At 45.1% G+C, this 15,333-nt stretch overlaps 1 protein-coding gene across 22 annotated transcripts in view; it reads right to left on the bottom strand.

Annotated features, from left to right (window-relative positions):
• MGA (MAX dimerization protein MGA) overlaps nucleotides 1-15,333 on the bottom strand; it is a 155,267-nt gene that overhangs the window by 87,903 nt on the left and 52,031 nt on the right. For 20 of the 22 annotated variants that reach the window (XR_009867306.1, XM_062205680.1, XM_062205687.1 and 17 more), the window contains exon 1: nucleotides 8,268-8,381. The exons of 1 other annotated variant lie outside the window; for it this stretch is intronic. The gene's annotated coding sequence lies outside the window, so the exon portion shown is untranslated. Of the gene's footprint in view, nucleotides 1-8,267; nucleotides 8,382-15,333 lie in introns of those variants that run through there. One more of the 22 variants, XM_062205681.1, reaches the window with a different exon arrangement.

The following is a 15,333-nucleotide window of genomic DNA, read 5'->3' as shown; positions in this document are numbered from 1 at the left end:
TTTACATTTTTAAAAAAATTCCAGATAGATTTAATTCTTAAAAAAATCCTGACAAAAGCTGTTTGATTAGACATAAAACCTTAAGTCAATAAGACAACAATTTTTTATAAATTCAACATCATACAAATGTTTTAAGTCTGGCAAAAAATTTAAAAATCTATCCAAGCAAAACAAGAAGAGCAAATTACTAACAAAAGGTATTTTCCAGCTCATAAAGAACTCCTTGTGTATCATAAAAAAGGTTCCTACGAATCAATGTGATCAAATAACAGAAAAATGGGCAAAGAATAAGAAGAGTAAATGGGTATCAAAATGGACAGAATTTCATAATAGAAATGCAAATTAAAACTATCAGGGGTCAGCATTGTGGCACAGCGGGTTAAGCCATTGCCTGCAACACTGGCATCCCATTTGGGTGCTAGTTCAAGTTCCTGCAGTGCCAGCATCCCATATGGCCACCAGTTTGAGTCCTAGTTGCTCCACTTCAGATCCAGCTGCTTGCTAGTGCATCTGGGAAAGCAGAAGAAAATGGCCCAAATATTTAGGCCCCTGCACCCATGTGGGAGACCATCACTGATTTCCCAACTCCCAGCATCAGCCTTGCCCAGCCACAGTTGTCGCGTACGTTTGGGGAGTAAACCAGCAGACAGGAGATTTTCTCTCTGCCTTTTAAATACAATAAATTTTTTAAAAATTTAAAAGCATTCTGGAACACTAATTTTTACTTGGGCTGGCAAAAGCCAAAGCTTGGCAGGTATTGAAAAGGGTATAAGTCAAGGAGCATCCTCACCAAATCAGCTGATGGGAACACAAAATGCCAGGCTCTGTAATAGAAAACAACTTAAAAATACCAAAAGTAAAAAGGCATATATCCTATGACACAGCAGTTATTCTAGGACTTTATTCTAAATACACATATACCTACAATGTATAATGTATGTAAGCCCATCCCCTATATTCTCATTTACAAGCAAAACACCCCATCAATAGAAACTGATGAAACAAATGATGGTATATCCATAGAGTGCAATACTTTGCAGCCATAAAAGAGACTGATCAACTTAGGGATGCATACAAATACTATCTGTAAGACCCATTAAGGATAAAATAATCAAGAGTTGTAGATCTTATCAACCATACCTTTTAACTTTTTAAGCCAAAGGAAGAAAAGAATAAGTACATATTTGTACAATATGAACTAGTGCTGTAAAGACAGAAAAGGAATCATCAGTATTGATTATATCCATGAAAAACTGAGTGGCCTGGAAAACTTACATAACCTTTGACAATTTCTAACTTATGTGCCCTACCAACATACAGCCTATTCACAAAGTTAAAATAAACTAGTTAATTCTTAAAGGCTATAAAGACAAAGGCTGTAAATAGTATAATTCCATTTACATAAAATACCCAAGACAGGCAAATCAACAGAGACAGAAAGATTACTGGTTGCCAGGAAAGGACAGGGATAATTGCAACTAAGTGCTAATGGCTATGGGATTTCTCTTTAGTGTATGCTTTAAGTCATTAATTTTATATTTTATGTTATATGAATTGTATCTCAAAAGTTATAAAGAGGCCGGCGCCGTGGCTCAACAGGCTAATCCTCCGCCTTGCGGCGCCGGCACACCGGGTTCTAGTCCCGGTTGGGGCACCGATCCTGTCCCGGTTGCCCCTCTTCCAGGCCAGCTCTCTGCTGTGGCCAGGGAGTGCAGTGGAGGATGGCCCAAGTCCTTGGGCCCTGCACCCCATGGGAGACCAGGAGAAGCACCTGGCTCCTGCCATCGGAACAGCGCGGTGCGCCGGCCGCAGCGCGCTACCGCGGCGGCCATTGGAGGGTGAACCAACGGCAAAAGGAAGACCTTTCTCTCTGTCTCTCTCTCACTGTCCACTCTGCCTGTCAAAAAAAAAAAAAGTTATAAAGAAACCTCAGAGTGTTCATTTTTTTTTTTTTAAGATTTTATTTATTTGAGAGGTAGAATTACAGAGTGAGTGAGTCACAGAAAGGTCTTCCATCTGCTGGTTTACTCCCCAAATGGCCACAACAGCTGGAGCTAGATTGAGCCAAAGCCAGGAGCCAGGAGCTTCTTCCAGCTCTCCCAGACGGGTGCAGAAGCCAACCACTTGGGCCATCTTCTACTGCTTTCCCAGGCCCCAAGCAGAGAGCTGGATCAGAAGAGGAGCACCCGGGACAGGAACCGGTGTCCATATGCGATGCTGGTGCCACAAGTGGAGGCTTAGCCTACTATGCCACAGCACCAGCCCCAGACTATTAAATTTAACTTAACTGATTATGATAAACTAAAGCTATCACCTCTAATTATTTCCACATAAAGATGATGTTACATCACTACTTCTGTTTAAGTAGGTGGGTAATTTTATAATCAGGCAAATACAGCCACTTACTAGTCTTCTTCATTTTAATTGAAAACTCTAATTTTACAATCCATCAAAGCTACTAACAAGCAACAAAAAAAGCTGCTATTTCTGACTTGTACCTCTTTTTTTTAAAGATTTATTTATTTGAAAGGTGAAGTTGCAGAGGCAGAGAGAGAAGGAGAGAGAGAGAGAGAAAGTTTTCGATTCACTGGCTCACTCTCCAAATGGTAACAACGACCAGAGCTGGGCTGATCCAAAACCAGGAGCCTCTCCAGGGTCTCCCAACATGGGTACAAGGGCCTAAGGACCTGAACCATCCTCCACTGCTTTTCCAGGATAGAGCAGAGAGCTGTATCAGAAGTGGAGCAGCTGGGACTTGAACTAGGGCCCATATGGGCTGCCGGCACTGCAGGTGACAGCTTTACCTACTACACGACAGCACAGGCCCCTGATTTTTGCCTCTTCTTACAGGATTTGCCGCACCACCAAAAAACATCCAAAACTAAAATATTTGTTAGTCTGAGGCTATTTGGACATTTAAAAGTCAAATAATTCAGAGATAGAGCTTTGGTGCAGTGATTAGGATGTGGAGACATCTGCATTCCATATAGGAGTGGCTGGGTTCATGTCACAGCTCCATACCAAACTCCACCTTCCTACTAGGATGCACCCTGGAAGAGGATAGGTAATGGTTCAAGTGGTTAGATCCCTGCTATCCACACAGGTGAACAGGACTGAGTAAATGCTCCAGCTGTGGTCAGTGAACCAGGATAAGAGATTTCTGTCTATTTCTATGTCTGACTTTCAAATACATTTTTTAAAAGTTTTTCCTAAGTCAAGACTTCAAAAAGCTTTGAGTATTGCTTCCCATTATGAACAGAGAAAAATAAAAACCTAACAGTAGGCACTAATATCCAGAAAAGTTGGGGGAAAATTCTCTCTTCTGATCTGGAGTTTATTTTTAAAAGATAGCCAAGATTCAGGGTGATTATTTTCAAAAGCTGTCTCCAGCTTTTATCCATAAAGTTGGTTGGTTGGTTTTTCTAAAATTCACTTGCTTAGGCAACATCTATCAGAGATTGACAAAACAAAATGAAACTTAGAGAAGTCACATATAAAGTGACTTTATAAAATAACAAAGAATACAGAACTCACAAAAGAGTATGCCTTTACAATAGGATATAATTCAAACAATTCAAATTGTTATATTTCTTTTATCCATAAAGTTTAAAGTTGTGTCACAAATCACCATTTAGAGGCCAGCATTGTGGCTCAGTGGGTTAAGCCGGCAATGCCACCATCCCAAATGAATTCATGACCTGGCTGCTCCACTTCTGACCCAACTCCCTGCTAATACTCCTGGGAAAGCAGCAGCAGATACCCAAAGTATCTGGGACTTTGCCATCTACGTGTGTGAAAGACCTGGGTGGGAGTTCTAGGAATTAGCTTCAGTATACCACAGTCCCAGCTGTTGCAGCCATTAGGGGAATGAACCAGCAGATGAAAGGTCTGTCTATCCCGCTCCTTGTAATGCTGCCTTTCAAACAAATAAGTAAATATTTAAAGAAAAATATCCCATCTATTTTTGTGAGCTGGTACACAAAACACTCTTAAAGGCACTTAAATACAACTAAGAATTGGCAAATTAAGAGGAATTAGACCCAGGGTCAGTGCTGTCACATAGCCAGTAAAGCCGCTGCCTGCAGTGCCAGCATCACATATGGGCACCGGTTCAAATCCCAGTTGCTCCATTTCTGAATTCACTCTTCACTATGGCCTGGGAAAGCAGCAGAAGACAGCCCAAGTGCTTGGGCCCCTGCACCCACACGCAAGACCTGGAAGAAGTCCCTGGCTCCTGACTTCGGAACTGCCCAGCTCCGGCTGTTGGGGCTATTTGGACAGTGACCCAGCAGATGGAAGACCTCTCTCCCTCTCTCTAACTCTGCCTTTCGAATAAATAAACAAATCTTAAAAAAAAAAAAATTAGACCCTTCTGATGATAAACTTTTGCATGAAAATTTTTAGTTATCCCAAACCTATAAAATATATGAAAAGGCTCAGAATTTTTTGAACATTATCTTCTATAATCATTATAGGTAAACTAGGACAGAAAAGTTTTTAGTCAATTTTTTTTAAATCACTATCTTTTAAAAATTAATCTATAAAATATCAAAGGTCCAACTGTCAGAAATTCAGTTTGGCAAACAATTATACACTGCATTTGAAGTGATTTTTTTTTTTTTTTTAATTTTTGACAGGCAGAGTGGACAGTGAGAGAGAGAGAGAAAGGTCTTCCTTTTGCCGTTGGTTCACCCTCCAATGGCCGCCGTGGTAGGTGCGCTGCGGCCAGCACACTGCGCTGATCCGATGGCAGGAGCCAGGTGCTTCTCCTGGTCTCCCATGGGGTGCAGGGCCCAAGCACTTGGGCCATCCTCCACTGCACTCCCTGGCCACAGCAGAGAGCTGGCCTGGAAGAGGGGCAACCGGGACAGGATCGGTGCCCCGACCGGGACTAGAACCCGGTGTGCAGGCGCCGCAAGGCGGAGGATTAGCCTAGTGAGCCGCGGCGCCGGCTGAAGTGAATTTTACATTAACTTCATATCTACATATTTCAATTATTCCTTTTGCCTAAAAAAAATTTAATGCAGGAAAGTCAAATCTGCAGAAGGGTCAACTTTGTACACCGTTATCTAATAAAAAGTTAAAATTTATGTGAAGATATGAAAAACAACTTTCAGACATGATTTGTATAAGGTCTTTTAAAACTGAACCAATCAAGTTACTCTTTGAGTAGATCAAAATGCATAAAATCACAAGATCTAATGTAAGATCAAAATCATCTCTATCTTGAGTCATAACTCAAGATAGAACAAGAAATTGAGTTCTTATTCCACACCAATCTAAACACAGATTCCACTTCACCAAAAGCATATGCCTATGCCTTGGGGCTTGTGTACTGGATCTTCTACTCAAAGAGTGGCTAACTGAGGATATTCATTTGTTTCAGACACAAAGACCCACTAAATCATTAAGCCAACTGCAAAAATCAAACATACTATAATGATAGACATCCATGAAGAAATATATCTCCTTCCAGCAAGATTCTAAAAATACTCTGTATCTGGCTGTCTAAAAGCTTTAATGAAGAACACAGTTGGGTACATATACAAATGAGCATTCAAAAAATTTCTGTTCAACTTTACAACACCAAACATTTATCTAAATAAAATATAATACACAGTAGAGACAGTAAGTTTAGCTGTGGAAGAAAAAATACTCTTGGTAACAGCCAGATGTGTTATATCAGAATAGACACACAAACAAGTTTTCACAGAAAATATTCTCAAGTAAGTAATGTGTTAACTTCCATGGACAGTCTACATTTGGGAGTCTCTATTCCAAATGTATTCCTCAGTGAGACCCTCCCTCTTTAAGAAATCTTTAACTGCTAAACTTATGACCTCGTTCAACTGACAAACTATATACTAAAATAACTTACATACTGTGTCAAAAAAAATTTTCAGCTGTACAAGCAGTCAAAATTCCAAATCAGTAACATTACTTTAAAAACACAAATATCCAAATGCTGGTCAACACACTCTAAATGTTTCTCAATTTGCTAAAAATAACCACAAACTTTCACATAATATAATACTGCATGACAGGCACAAAGATTTTCCTTCCTCAACACAAAAATTCTTCACTACAGGAAATTACGTTTTTGAAACACAACTTTTAAAAGAGTAGGTTAACTTGAATTTCAGCATTTACCAATATGCTCTCAGTCTAGAAATTTTAAATTTTACTGAATTTAAAGAGAGCAGGAATAAGCAATCAGAAAGTATGACAACAAATGGCGCCAAAACCAGGAAAATAGCCATTTACTGTCTTTACTCTCTCTTAATCTCTTAACCATAGTTAATTTTACTAACTAAACAAATGATATCTGCACATTAACAACCATTTTTTTTTTTTTGGACCCAACAATATCGTGGGCATTTTACTGTCCCAAGTTACGGAGGAAATTTAAAATATCTGAAACATTTGAGGTCTCAAGGCACAGAACTGCACTTGCCTAAGATGCTGCTGCCCCCCTTTTCCCAGATACCATGCGTCGTTACTGCTGGCTTCAGGGGCATTTTCTGTTTGTAGGAATGAACCTGTAACTACAACTCTGGGCAAGCAAGCTCTAATATCCCTAACAGTTGTTTGAGAATTTGAAAAACTAAAATTTGGAGAAAGTATGCCAAGATAACCAGGGCACTCAATTTTCTAAAGTCTTTGGCTCCTGTTTTAAGTGGACTCCACCCCACTAAACCACACAACTCCCGGAAAAAGAACCCTAGTGGGTGTCAGGAGCACTGAATGTCGACCCTATACCCCCCAGGAGTGAAAGGGCCTCCAGGCAGTAGTCGCCGTCGACCTCCTTGGGCCTACAATCGCCGCTTTTCAACTGCAGAGGCCCGCTAGCCAACAGCCACGTGAAACAACGCCGCAAGGAAAGCTCTTCCGGGGAAGAGGAGCCCCGACAGGTCACGTGCGGCCGGCCGGAACCCGGCGACCACACGGCGGGACGCCGCCGCATTCCGTTACCGTGGAGACAAGAGCCCGCCGCCAGGCCCGCCCCGGCCAGTTTTCCCGGCAGCCGTCACGTCGCCCCGAGGCACCTTCCCCGCAGCCCAGCCGCAGCGTCGTGCCCCGAAGGAACGGAGCAGGCAGCGTACCCGCGACTCCGCAGCGCAAACCTGTCGAGCTCTGGAACACAAACGGGCAGCGCGCGGGTGGGCTAGGGACGCCTGGCGATCCACGTGTCTGCTTCGGCGACGCGAGCGCCAGCAGCGTGGTCTTCCCACGGGAGAGCACTTAGACTTCTCGGGCTCGGCCATCAGTAACCCCTCCCTCCACCCTCTTTCACCGCTCCCAGTTAACACCCCTGCCAGAAGACAGACGCAACCTCAGGGCTCCAGGGACAAGGCAAAAATCCGAAACAAAACACGACATTTTCTACTCTCGACCCCGTTTGGAATAAACCCTAACTTCTCCGTCCACACACATAAGATTTCTCAACTTCGGGTGCTGGGGCTCAGGGAAGTTAGATTAAATTCGCAGACCTACTCCACAATTTAACAGAAACGGGACGCCCCATAAACAAAACTAGCGAAAGAATGCTCCACAAGGAAAAAAAAAAAAATAACACCTGCTCTTCCCACCTGTTTTCCCCGCCCCCGCTTCTGCACTTACGAATCACAGGTCCTTTGTTTACAAAGTTCCCACTCCTAACCAGCTCACTCCCTCGCCCTCCCGTATTAAAACTGGTGGTCTCGCCTCGATTTGACTGGAAATTACATGCTAGAAGAGATGTGGGTACAGGTGTCAAAACGCTGCAGTCAGCTCCTCAGAAAAGCGACGTCGGCACTGTTTCCCTCTGAGTTTTGGAACCGCGAGACCCGACCTTTGAAATGCAAAGCGCACACGCATGGCTCTCAACCCGGAGCCTGGCGCTACGGCGCTGGGTCACAAAGAGTCACGCGGACCGCGCCATGCGGTGCGGCACCCCACGCACGCGAGGGCAGGGCCGCGCCATGAGCGCTTCTCACCCCGCCCGCCTCGTGGCCGCTCTCACTGGCGTCGATGTTCCCAGTTAGTTGGCTGCGCGACGCGGAAGTAAACCCGGGGACGCGCGCGAGGTGACATGCGCAGCCTAGCTCGGGGGACCATAGGCGCGCGCCAAAGGCAGCCCAGCGCAAGGCCTGGCCTGGCCGGGCGTGCGAAGATCTCTCAGCGGAACGCGGCTCACGCCGTTCAAACACACAAGAGCTTCAAACTCTCGAAAAACTCCAATCGGGCCAGTACTAAAGCGACGCCCTCCACCCAGGCCCGAGAGTTACCGTGCGGGGCGTGGCCGGCCTCACCCGGAGTCCTTCACATCCCGCTGGGGGCGGGTTATTCCGTTCGGTTCGCACACCGTGTGTCCGCTCCAGCTGAAGAGCCTGCGCGCGCACCGGACGTCCACGTCACCGCGCACGCGCTGCCACCCGCTCGGAGCCCGCCGCGCAGGCGCAAAAGGAGGCGCGAGCGGCACCTCCCCCGCCCCTCCCCCAACACCAGGAGGCCGAACGGCCCCGGAGCAGCGGCGAGACCCTTGGGACCCGCCCCCGGAGCTGAAGCCGCTGCCTTTCCGGGTCCTTGCAACACAGAACAGTCTACTGAAGCCTCCAGAGTCTAGAAAGGAGAGGCAGGAGGAAGGCACCCAGTTTCCTCAAGCCTCGCACTCGAAGCCTTCGAGAAAACTGTGACACCACTGCCCGCCGGGCCTTTCTCAGCAGTGTGTTCTAAGCTTTCCCTCGCGCTGCTCACCGGCCCCGCCCCGGCCGCGCCCAGCCCCACCCACAAGGAGCTCCGTAGACCCCCTGGCTTCACAAACCCAGCGAAGGAAGCCGAGGTCATCCTCTCCCAAAATGCCGTGGGCTTGGACAGCGCCAGAGCTTCGGGAAGCCTTGCAGCAAAGACCTTGTTTGAGAGAAGGGTGGTCGAGTTTGCAGTATCCACGACCGAACAACACTAGGAAAGCCTCACTGCAGCGTTGCAAAGGAAGAAGAGTTGCCACTAAATTTCCTGACATAAAGACGAAAGATGTCCTGATAAGAGTAAAACAAGACGACAAATTTGCACAGAGCTTTAGTGTGTGATCCTGTTTCTCATTTTTGTTTCTTCAAGACATTTAGCATGTACAAAGAAAATACTACTATCTACCATGTGTCTGGCAGTTGCTGAACTAAGTCAACAAAATATTTCTCTCAACCAAACATCAAAATTTAGTTATCTTTCTCCTTCTCTACTCCTTACCAGCTGTTCTTCTATGCAGCTAACGTGCCAGGAAAAAATGAGACAGAAAAAAGGCCAAAAAAAAGAGTAGAGAACAGGAGAGCACAAGTTCTGGGCAGTGTTCGGCAACTGCTTTGTTTTACTCCCTTTGAAGAATTAGCAAGTACTGAGAACTACCAGGCGCTAAGTGACAAGACAAAACACCATGAAGGGGAATGAGGAGACTGAAGGAAGGAGCCAGAAGGTGGCTTATCCAACAGGACTAATCTGACCTGCTCTTCATTTAGCAAGGACCATCTTTTCGTGTGGTTTATTTTTTTAAAAGGCTTATTTATTTGAAAGGCAGAGTTAAAGAGAGGCATAGGCAGAGACAGTCTTCCATCCACTAGTTCACTCTCCACATGGCCACAACGGCCACAGCTACGCCGATCTGAAGCCAGGAGCCAGGAGCTTCTTCCAGGTCTCCCACACAGGTGCAGGGGTCAAGAACTTGGGCCATCTTCTACTGATATCCCAGGCCACAGCAGAGAGCTGGATCAGAAGTGGAGCAGCCGGGACTTGAACCCATATGGGATGCCAGCACTACACACAGTGGCTTTACCCGCTAAGCCACAGCTCCGGCCCCATAGACCATCTTTTCGTTTTGTTCTTCCTGGGGATATACACAACAAAATGGAGACAAACTGTGATGGAATAATCTGGACTAGAAAATGTGAAGCTAAAATTAAATTTGTAGATTTCTGAAATCGTTCTGCGGCCCCTCCAATTCAAGCATTGTTAGGAAGAACATCCTAGGATCCTAGGCAAATTTGAAAACAGCTTCTTTTAACATTCTTCTCTTCCTTGACCCCAAGAAGCTGTTTCTCAGAAGCTGCCCCATTCAGAATTTCCCACCTCATACAAGAATGCCTTCCTGCAAGCGTCTAGGGGTTTCTTCACACAAACTTTTCTGCTGCGGAAATACAGTGTGAATTTAGCATTAAAACATCTGATGCAAAGGTATGAATGGTTACAACCACCCATCCCAAAAGAGGCCATTTAACCCACATGGTATCTCTAATTGAGGAATCTGAGGACCATAAATAGGACAGACTGTAGAGTGAAGATTCCCTTTTGGTACTCTTTCTCTCTGCATTTGTCTTTCTCCAGACAAATGTAGGAAATGCAAGGCTGGCGCCGCGGCTCAATAGGCTAATCCTCCGCCTAGCGGCGCCGGCACACCGGGTTCTAGTCCTGGTCGGGGCACTGATCCTGTCCCGGTTGCCCCTCTTCCAGGCCAGCTCTCTGCTGTGGCCCAGGAGTGCAGTGGAGGATGGCCCAAGTCCTTGGGCCCTGCACCCCATGGGAGACCAGGAGAAGCACCTGGCTCCTGCCATCGGATCAGTGCGGTGTGCCGGCTGCAGCGCGCCTACCGCGGCAGCCATTGGAGGGTGAACCAACGGCAAAGGAAGACCCTTCTCTCTGTCTCTCTCTCTCACTGTCCACTCTGCCTGTCAAAAATAAAAAAAAAAAATTTAAAAAAATGTAGGAAATGCAGATACTGTAAACAACACTATGCTTATTTCAAGATTCAGCACATGATCTGGTAGGAGAAACTGCCCATAGTTCTAGTAAAGTGGAATCTGTTTAACTTACAAAGGTTGTGAGATGTATTCTCCGAGAGTCCTCTGAAAACTTAAGTGGTTGATAGGTGAAAATCCAAAAATAATACTGCACACAATTCATTGATCCAGTTTTCGTTTAATCATCATGCTGGTGCCAAGTAACCAATTTTTAAATTTTGTTTGCTTTTTCAAGTAACTGCTGAAGTGGTTACATTCTACTTTTAATGAATGGGATGTTTCTCAAAATCCTGGCTGTATTTTTTGAATATGTAAGAAAAAAGACACCTTCTCATAAATCAAGGTTTAAAACCTGCCAGGCTTACTGCTAAGGCTGACCTCACTAATTTAATCTGGCTACTGGAATTCCCTCATTTCACTGTTGGTCCAACCTAACAATCTTTACCTTCAGGGGCCGGTGCCATGGTTCACTTGGTTAATCCTCTGCCTGCAGCGCCGGCATCCCATATAGACACTGGTTCTAGTTCCGGTTGCTCCTCTCCCAGTCCAGCTCTCTGCTGTGGCCTGGGAAGGCAGTGGAGGATGGCCCAAGTGCTTGGGCCCTGCATCCCCATGGGAGACCAGGAGGAAGCACCTGGCTCCTGGCTTTGGATTGGCACAGCACCAGCTGTAGCGGCCATTTGGGGGGGTGAATCAATGAAAGGAAGACCTTTCTCTCTCTCTCTCTCTTGCACTGTCTAACTCTATCTGTCAAATAAAAATAACTCTTTCAAGTAAATAAATTTTAAAAAGTAAATATATTTTTAAAAAATAGAAGGAAAAAACCACAATCTAGTATGCAATGTACAAAACTTTGGTCCTAGGTTGTTTTATAAACAGATACTGCACCATTTATATGTGTTTTTCCTATTCAACAAATATTTGAGTGCCTTTCACAGGCCATGAGGATAGGAAAAATATTGCACCTAATGCACAGTTCAGATGTCTACATTAGAACCCGAAAGAGTTGGCATATTTAAGTGACAGAATCCACCAAATTATATCCCTTACCCAGTCTATTCAGATGCCAACTTTGTAGTTTTGATTTCTACGAAGACATAACTCTCTCAAATGACTGAAAGAAAACAATATCTTCAGATGAGAATAAAATTCCTGGATTTAAAATTCTGTGTTTTTAATAATAGAATAAGGGACATTCATAAAATAAGAGCCACATACAGAATGAGTTACAAGAAGCTGGTTTTTACAAAATTCCATCACTAGACAACCTGAAAAATGCAGTCCTATCCAAGGGGGTGGGGAGGAGAGGGAATTATACTAGCTTCTATACAATTCCATCAATCAATACCATTTATTACGGCAGCTAAAACAAAGTCATGCTAAGAGATAACAATGGCTCCCGTATCTATAACTTGGACTATGGAATTAAAAATAAGAGTCGAGGCTGGCGCCACAGCTCAATAGGCTAATCCTCCGCCTTGCGGCGCTGGCACACCGGGTTCTATTCCCAGTCAGGGCACTGATCCTGTCCTGGTTGCCCCTCTTCCAGGCCAGCTCTCTGCTGTGGCCAGGGAGTGCAGTGGAGGATGGCCCAAGTGCTTGGGCCCTGCACCCCATGGGAGACCAGGAGAAGCACCTGGCTCCTGCCATCGGATCAGCGCGGTGCGCCGGCCGCAGTGCGCCAGCCGTGGCAGCCATTGGAGGGTGAACCAATGGCAAAAGGAAAACCTTTCTGTCTCTCTCTCTCACTGTCCACTCTGCCTGTCAAAAAATTAAAAAATAATAATAATAATAAGAGTCGAGGCCGGCGTTATGGCACAGCGGGTTAACGCCCAGGCCTGAAGTGCCTGCATCCCGTATGGCGATGGCTCGAGACCTGGCTGCTCCACTTCCTATCCAGCTCTTTGCTATGGCCTGGGAAAGCAGTAGAAGATGGCCTAAGTCCTTGGGCCCCTGCATCCACGTGGGAGACCTGGAAGAAGCTCCTGCCTCCTGGCTTCGGATCGGCACAGCTCTGGCCGTTGCTGCCAATTGGGGAGTAAACCAGAGGATGGAAATCCTCTCTTTCTCTCTCTCTCTCTCTGCCTCTCCTCTCTCTGTGTAACTCTTTCAAAAAATAAACAAATCTTAAAAAAAAAAAAAAAAAGTCTTGCTGTCCAGAGCTAAACCCAATAAAGAGCTTTAAAAGTTTTCTAATCAGCATAGTAATGTTATTAAAGGCATGTTTTAGAAAATGTTAAGAGGATGGGCAGGGAGGTAGAAACATGATGAGCTGTAATCAGTGTTAAGAAAGCACCATTTACCTGAAAGGATGCCAAGTGTTGGTTTTCGGATTTGGGGAATGCATTGAGCTTTCTGATTCACTGTTTCTGGAAGCCATGAGAACTGAGTTCTGGATTTGGATCTGGGAAGGAGCAGAGAGGAGGAAGGAGGAAAGGGAGGAAGGGGACAGGGGAGAGGAGGACTTTGGGGCTGAAGCCGTGAAGCTCTCAGGGAAAAAAAAAAAGAAAACACCATTTATTCTCCACATCCTATGTCTCAAGCCCACACAATCATATTCTTTACCTTTTGCCTAAGATCTTTCTGGATGCCTCAAGCCTAACTCCTATTCACACTTCATGCTCAAGATTAAATATTCATCCCAAGATCAGATACGGTCACCCTGTTATATGCTTTCATAGTACCCTATGATATAATTTACTACAACTAATTATTTTCAAGACTATGTACTACTGAATGTCTTCACCTGTTAGTTCCACTCTATTGGAGTACTTCTTTAGTATGATGCCTGGAACTTAGCAGACATAACACTTCATGAATAAAGGAGTATAAGTCCCAGGTTTTCAGGTAAGTCCAAATACCAAGTGTTCATTTAATATCCAACAACGTGGAGTTTGGAAAATAGGATCATAATATGAGGGATGTCAAAAAGTTTGTGGAGGAGCTGGCATTGTGGAATAGCAAGTAAAGCCACCACTGGCATCCCTGAAGGACACTGTTTTGTGTCCCGGCTGCTCCACTTCCAATCCAGCTCCCTGCTGATGGCCTGGGAAAAGCAGCAAGAAGATGTCCCAAGTGTTTGTGCCCATGCTACCCACATGGGAGACCTAGATGAAGCTCTTCCCCCTGGCCCAGCCCTGACCATTGTGGCCATTTGGGGAGTGAACCAGCAGATCACTCTCTCCTCCTCCCTATATATAACTCTAACTTTCAAATAAATAAGTCTTTAAAAGTTTGCAGAAAAATGAAATTAAAAGAGGATAAGCTTAAGGGCAGACATTCAGTATAGTTGTTAACCTGCTTATTAGGATGCCAGCATCTCACACGGAACTGCCTAGGTTTAAGAACTGATTCTACTCTTTTTTTTTTTTTTACAGGCAGAGTAGACAGTGAGAGAGAGAGACAGAGAGAAAGGTCTTCCTTTTGCCGTTGGTTCACCCTCCAATGGCCGCCGCGGTAGGCGCGCTGCGGCCGGCGCACCGCGCTGATCCGATGGCAGGAGCCAGGGGCTTCTCCTGGTCTCCCATGGGGTGCAGGACCCAAGTACTTGGGCCATCCTTCACTGCACTCCCTGGCCACAGCAGAGAGCTGGCCTGGAAGAGGGGCAACCAGGACAGGATCGGTACCCCGACCAGGACTAGAACCCGGTGTGCCGGCGCCGCAAGGCGGAGGATTATCCTAGTGAGCCGCGGCGCCGGCTTGATTCTACTCTTAATTTCACTTTCCCGTTAATGCAGTCCTGGGAGACAGCAAATGATGGCCCAAGTACTTGAGTCCCTGCCACCTACATGAGAGACTCAGATTGAGTCCTGGCTCCTGGCTTTGGTTTGGCCCAGAACTCAACTGTTACAGGCACTTGGGAACACACCAGCAAATAGGAAATTTCAGAAATTTCTCTCCCTCTCTTTCTCTCTACCTCTCACTCTCTCCCCTTTCCCTCCTAAATACAATAAATTTTTAAAAATATAACTTTAGAGGTAGGGATTTAGATGAGCAGATGCTGGTTAAGATGCCCATAGGGGCTTGGTGCTGTGGCACAGAAGCTTAGCCTACTATGCCACAGCACCAACCCCACAGGTCCAGTATTTTTCATCCAGAATTAGTTTCACACAACATTCTCTGAATTATCCTTATAAAGTAAAATAAATATCAAATAGCTAACTGATTATATCCTTTAACATCAGCCATGTGCTTGTCACTAAAACCAAGGACAAATGAATAAATGAGGTTCATGGAGCTCAAATTCTAGATGAAAAAACAGAACAATCATATTACAAAACCATAGTGAGCAATGAATAATCCTTTTGGGAACACTGTAGAAATGCACAGTGCCTAAGGGATCCAGAAAGGCTACAAAAAAAGATTTCTCAACTGGCTGGTTTTTTTTGTTTGTTGTTGTTGTTGTTGTTGTTGTTGTTTTTCATTGGTTCTTGAAGGAATTGTAGGCAGGGACTACGTCAAAGAACTTCAAAAAACTACCCAGAATTTGGAGATAGTGCTACTTTTGTGAAACTAAAGATCAATACAACACCAGGGATAACATTAGTAAACCCATTTCATAGGTAAG

Source organism: Lepus europaeus, chromosome 11 (assembly GCF_033115175.1).
Source record: "Lepus europaeus isolate LE1 chromosome 11, mLepTim1.pri, whole genome shotgun sequence".
NCBI classification, from domain to species: Eukaryota; Metazoa; Chordata; class Mammalia; order Lagomorpha; family Leporidae; genus Lepus; species Lepus europaeus.
Note: the sequence above shows the minus strand (reverse complement) of the source record. Positions and strands in the feature narration are given on the sequence as shown.